At 42.3% G+C, this 6,085-nt stretch overlaps 1 pseudogene; it reads right to left on the bottom strand.

Annotated features, from left to right (window-relative positions):
* Nucleotides 1-1,148: 1,148 nt before the first annotated feature.
* Nucleotides 1,149-2,543, bottom strand: LOC120225283 (annotated as a pseudogene).
* Between the last annotated feature and the right edge of the window lie 3,542 nt (nt 2,544-6,085).

Below are 6,085 nucleotides of genomic sequence, written 5' to 3'. Positions count from 1 at the left end.
AACAAATTAGAGGGGAAAATTACTATAATTAAGACCAGAACTGCCTTCTGCAGCAGAAGTGATTTCTGGATACTTTCAAGTATAGTTTGGGCAGCTAACTGGGTGTATGCTTTTTTTCTAATCAGCTGATGAGCCAAGGGAGACTTGGGGTAGACCTGGTAGGGCTGGAAGGAAGTGTAATCTATACGACTGCTTCTCAAAATGTCATCCCCAAACTAGCAGCATCAACATCACTTGACAACTTGTTATAAATAAGACTTCTCAGGCCCTATTCCAGACCTACTAAATCAGGAATTCTAAGATAAGGCCCAGCAATCTGTGTTTTACAAGCTCTCCAGTTGATTCTGATACATGGTCAAGTTTGAGAGCTACTGACCTACCCAAAAGAAAGAAAAGTACAATGTTTGGACATGGAATTCCTGGTGGCAGTAGGGGAGAAAGGCAGTGAGGAGTGAAACATGTTAGAGGTGAGAGTGGAGACAGAGAGTTCTGAATCTGGAGAGATTCAGGTCTCTGTATGGCCTGAGTTGGCCTGAATTGGTGCCTGAAAGAAATAAGACTGTCTGAAATTTAATTTCTAGTTCTGCTGTATAAATCAGTTTAGTTTGCCCAAACACATAGTAATGTCTGATTCACAGACCAAGACTTATGTGACTGGTTTTTTTTGTAAAGATCAGAGTAAGTGGTTAACTTCTATTAACTTCAGAGAGAAGACCTGCTTACAGAACTATTCAGCAAAAACAGAAGCACAGAGCAGGAGCCTATGAAAAAGAAAGTTGTATGGAACTTCACAAAAATCTTAGGGAAGACATTGGAACCACTCTTATCTGGCTTTTAAGAGTTGATCCCAGAGGGCACCTGGGTGGCTCAGTCGGTTAAGTGGCATGCTGTAAACTGTACACAGGAAACTGGTGACTTCAGACACTACAATTAGGAAATAAAATGGGTTAACGCCATCTGTTGATAGGTTTATGAGTCACTCAGCAGTGTTCTAGGCTGTCTTTGCCTGAAAGCACGATTACAGTCGCTCTGGTGGCCTCTGGGAAATTCTAAAATGCGGGTCTAGTCAAAGGTACAAGAAGCAAGCAAGAGATAGATACCCCATCCCATTCTCAGGGAGACCGACTGAGAGCCTGCCTTGGCACAGCTTTTTTTTTTTTAGAGTCGATACACCCATTTTAATAGTTTGAGTTTCCCTTACCACCTGTGTTAGCAGTCAGCAAAATTAAGAATTTCTGACCCATTTGCCGAATAAGCCTAGGGTTAAAAAGCAGAACGCTGTCCACATAGCTGAACTGCTATTTCACAACTTTTGCCCCGTTCTCACCCATTGTCCTGCAAAATCCCCTCATCTGATGCATTTTAATTTTAGCAAAGCTTCTAGCAACTGTGACAGACCTTTCTTAACCCAGCTCTAGATACTAAGTATCCGAAACACGTGCCTGTGAAATGGATGTGTCCATGGGAAAATGGCAGCGTTTTTACTGGAGGTAAGTGTCAAGTTTCCTCTTGATGTTGTCAAAGGAATCTGCTCCCATGTAATCGGCCTGGCCCTGTTCCCACCGCTCCTTCTGTTCTTCTGAGGACACAAAAGGCTGTGCTGTGGCCGGGATCTCCCCAAGGGACAGATGTGATATGGCTCCTGAGACACCTTCCACATTTAAGTACGAGTGGGGGTCTTTGACAAGTCCAAATTGTTGAAGCAGAGGTAAAACGTTGGTGGTGAAGATGTCCCACCACAGGCTGAGAAACTCTGGATGAGTCATGGTGAGATCATGGGACTCGCTTTTGACACTTTTTGTTTTAGGGCTTTGTTTTAGGATTGTAAGTATAATTCCATGGTTTGATTCGCCCCAGGAAGTGCACAACTTTTGCATTTGCACCAAATGCTTTAAGTGCTGGGAGGTAGGAAATGCTTCAGAGAAATGCTGCTTAGGTTATAAATAAATGGCAGGTGTTTTCTGATATCTGTTGTTGCCCAGCTGCTAAAAAATGTGTTCAGTAAATCCTGGTCCCCACCATCGAAGCTGCCCTGCTCAGAAGAAAGGTGTAACATCTGGTCGTAGGTTTCAACGTAAGGCTGATAAACAAAGACTCCAGAATTGAAGCAGTCAGGCCACCCTGGGTCTGGTGCTGCGGACAACTCCTTCTCTCTCAAAAAGATCATCAATATTTGCTAGGACAAGAGTATCTGCATCCATCACATCTTGAATACTGTGTAAGTGACCAGCAGTGGAGTTTAGTTAACGTGACACCCAATTCAGGCCTCCTCATTAAAGTTAGTTGAGCAGAATCGCCACTGTCTAATTAGGACATCTACTGTGATGACTTCATCGAAGATGGTCTCTAAAATTTTTCTCATGGAGTCTGAGACCTGTGGGGTGGCAAGCACGGCCAGCTTCCTGATAGTCCTGTGCTCTTTCAGAGACGAGCCCAGGAACAAGGCTCCTTTGGCATAGGCATCGTTTGTGGTCAGTGTCGCAAAGGCCTGATCTGTCATGGTGCTGCCGGGTAAGGGGCGGGCGGCCGCAGCCGCGGGTTGGTGGCTGGAGAAGCCTGGCGCCGGGAGGGAGCGCAGCCAGCGAGGAGTTCGTGGGTTTGAGCCCCGTGTTGGGCTTTGTGGGGACAGCTAGCTTGGAGCCTGGAGCCTGTTTCAGATTCTGTGTCTCCCTCTCTCTCTGACCTTCCCCTGTTCATGCTGCCTCTCTCTCCCTCAGAAAACAATAAACATTAAAAAAAAAAAAAAAAAAAAGAGTTGATCCCAGTTAGCATAGAATAGAGAATGAGCAGGTGAGGTTCTGGTCCTTGTATTTCTAGGGCTGGGATATGTTCTGGTATCACAGTGCTTCCTTCTAACTCCCAGGATTGGTCAGTGACTAACTAATTGGTATTGAGGTGTGGACTGTGAATATTTATTTAATCTTTAGTAATTGATAGGCATGTTTGGTCTAGTCATCTAATGCTGCAAAATAAACTATTCTAAAACTGAATGGCTTAAAAGAAGGACAACATTTATTTTGCTCATGAATCTGCAACTGGGACAAAGTTTGGCGGGAATAGCTTTTTTCTTCTCCACTTGGAATCAGTTGGGGTATCTCGAAGAAATGGGCTGGGATCATCTGAAGCCTCACTTACTTATGTGTCTGGCTGCTGATGCTGGCTATTGACTAGGATCTTAGCTGGGTCTGTTGGCCAGAACACCTATATACGGTCTCTCCAATAGTCTGAGCTTCCTTACAACATGGTGGCTGGATTCTAAGATTGAGAATCCTGGATAGAGAGAGCCAGAAAGAAGCATATGGCCTTCTTTGACCTTGTCTTAGAAGTCATGTGGTGTCACTTCTGCTGGATATTCTATTACCGAGATGGTCATAATGGCTTCCCTAATTTCAAGGAGAGGGAAAGTCTTCATATTGATGGGGGAATGGCATGATTCAAGAAAAGTATGTGGAACAAAGAATATTCATGAGGTCATGGGGCTGGATGGATGGGAATAGAATCCTTTCATCTCAAAACAGAGTGCATTTCAAGGAGGTTCAAGCTCTGTGCAGGTTGCAGGTAGGTGGGTGTGGGGGAACATAGTGGTTCCAATTTTCTCAGTCTATATCTGAGAAATCTAAAAGAAATCAAAAAGCTCAGTCTGGCTGAACTACCACATTGGGGTCATTCTGCACTTTCACAGCTTTCATGGCTAAAAAAGGTATGAGTGTGCATTGTGGACTTTTGGTAAGAGGTTGCTTTATGTCCTGTACTCTAGGATGGGTAGGGTGATGGCCCTCAGCACACAGATGTTGGAAATGGATAACCATATATATGGGGCTACAGCCAGTATCAATGACAAACTAGAAGAGACAGGGCTTTTCTGTTTCCAAAAGCTTTTCTTTAGGCATTCTCTCTCTCTCTCTCTCCCTCTCTCCCTCTCTCCCTCTCTCTCTCACACACACATGAGAAGGGAGCTAAGCTGTTTCTTATTTTATTTTATTTAATTAATTTATTATTTAAACATTTTTAAAATCCAAGTTAGTTAACACGTAATGTAATAATGATTACGGGAGTAGAATTTAGTGACTCATCACTTACATATAACACCCAGTGCTCATCCCAAAAAGTGCCCTCCTTAATGCCCATCACCCATTTAGCCCATTCTCCCACCCAACACGCCTCCAGTACTCTCAGTTTGTTCTCAATATTTAAGAGTCTCTTATGGTTTGCCTCCCTCTCTTCTTTTTAAATCTTATTTTGATTCTTTTCTCCTATGCTCTTCTGTTTGTTTCTTAAATTCCACTTATGAGTGAAATCATATATATTTGTCTTTCTCTGTCATATTTTACTTAGTGTAACGCACTCTAGTTCCATCCATGTTATTGCAAATGAATTCATTTGCAATGAACACATATTTCATTCTTTTTCATTGCCAAGTAATATTCATATATATATGTATATATGAATGTACACACACACACCAAATCTTCTTTATCCATTTGTTAGTTGATGGACATTTGGGATCTTTCCATAATTTGGCTATTATCTATAGTGTTGCTATAAACATTGGGGTGCATGTACCCCTTCAAATCAGCAGTTTTGTATCCTTTGGATAAATACCTAGTATTGCAATTCCCAGGTCATAGAGAGTTCTATTTTTAACATTTTGAGGAAATTCCATACTGTTTTCCAGAGTGGCTACACCAGTTTGCATTCCTACCAGCAGTGAAAGGAGCTAAACTTGTTTCTTAGCTGGAGAAATTTTGAGCAGAATCTATGTGTGAGGTCATAGGAGATCAGGAGGGAAAGGAGGTCCTGAGAACATGAGCCCCCTGGAATCCATGGAAACTGTGGGAAGGGCTTTGGGTTTCCAAAGACTATTGCTCGCGTTAATTTTGCCTAAATCTTAAGGGATAGAGAGGCCGCAGCTGATTCTAGATTTCAAGGGAAAGTGTTTAATGTCAGTATCATGGTGGATCAGAATACTTAAACTCTGATGGAGAATTTGTCTTGATATATATGCACCTAATGTTTCCTCAGATTAGACTAACATTTATTGAGTGTCTATTTGTTCCAGGTACTGTGTGAGGTTTTTTATATTATTTCATTTGGTATTCATAATAGCCATATGAAGAAACACTGCAAATATCTTCTTTGTATAGGTGAGGCAATGGACTCACCCAGAGCCAGAGAGCTGGAATGTGCTGGATTCAAAGTAGGTCCTCAGACTCCCAGGATGAAGCCATTTCTTACAAATGTCACTTTAGTTGTTGGACACCTTTGAGAGAGAGGGTAGGTGGGTGGATTCCCAGTAATAAAAATGAACACAAATTTAGAACAATTTGAAATGGATGTGTTTGTGTAGAAGTGATGAAGAAAGAAAATTAGAGGATGAAAGGCAATGGAAAGGAGAGGGGATAGAGATAGGGTCTGGGTACTGACTCTACTGTCCTGTTTGTCCTTCACGCTGTAACAGTATATGTCAACATGCTGATTGTTAGCCTGCTCCATACCAGGGATATGGCCAGAAGATTTCGTGTGCTTCCCTGGAGAGTTATGTTGAGAAGGATTCAGAGGCTCAGTTCTGGATCAGTGCTAAAGTTTTGTGATAATTGAATGGTGTCTGCCACAGGTAAGGGAAACGGAAGTAGAGGCATAAATGGTGCTTATTTGTCACTCCTGAATATAACAAACAACCTTGATTTTTAGCTTTCCTTTCTCCAAACAAAATTAGCTTCATATTCTTCAAACTTTTACCCAGAAATCTTTGTAGACTTTTGAGGATATTTTTTCTTATAAACTCTCATATCCACATCAAGGTCTTCATGCCTGTTTACAAGAAAGAATGACATATTAATCTGTTTCTTGGGGGGAGGGAGGGCCACTTAAATGAAGAAACAGAAAGCAGACCCACCCTCCTCCTTTTTTTTTTTTTTTTAATGTTTTTACTTATTTCTGAGAGAGAGAGAAAGCATGAGCAGGGGAGGATCAGAGAGAGAGAGGGAGACACAGAATCTGAAACAGGCTTCAGGCTCCGAGCTGTCAGCACAGAGCCCGACGCAGGCTCAAACCCTCAGACTGCGAGATCATGACCTGAGTCGAA

This window comes from Hyaena hyaena, unplaced genomic scaffold, assembly GCF_003009895.1.
Source record: "Hyaena hyaena isolate Hyena2069 unplaced genomic scaffold, ASM300989v1 scaffold_1383, whole genome shotgun sequence".
In the NCBI taxonomy this organism is placed as follows: domain Eukaryota; kingdom Metazoa; phylum Chordata; class Mammalia; order Carnivora; family Hyaenidae; genus Hyaena; species Hyaena hyaena.
Note: the sequence above shows the minus strand (reverse complement) of the source record. Positions and strands in the feature narration are given on the sequence as shown.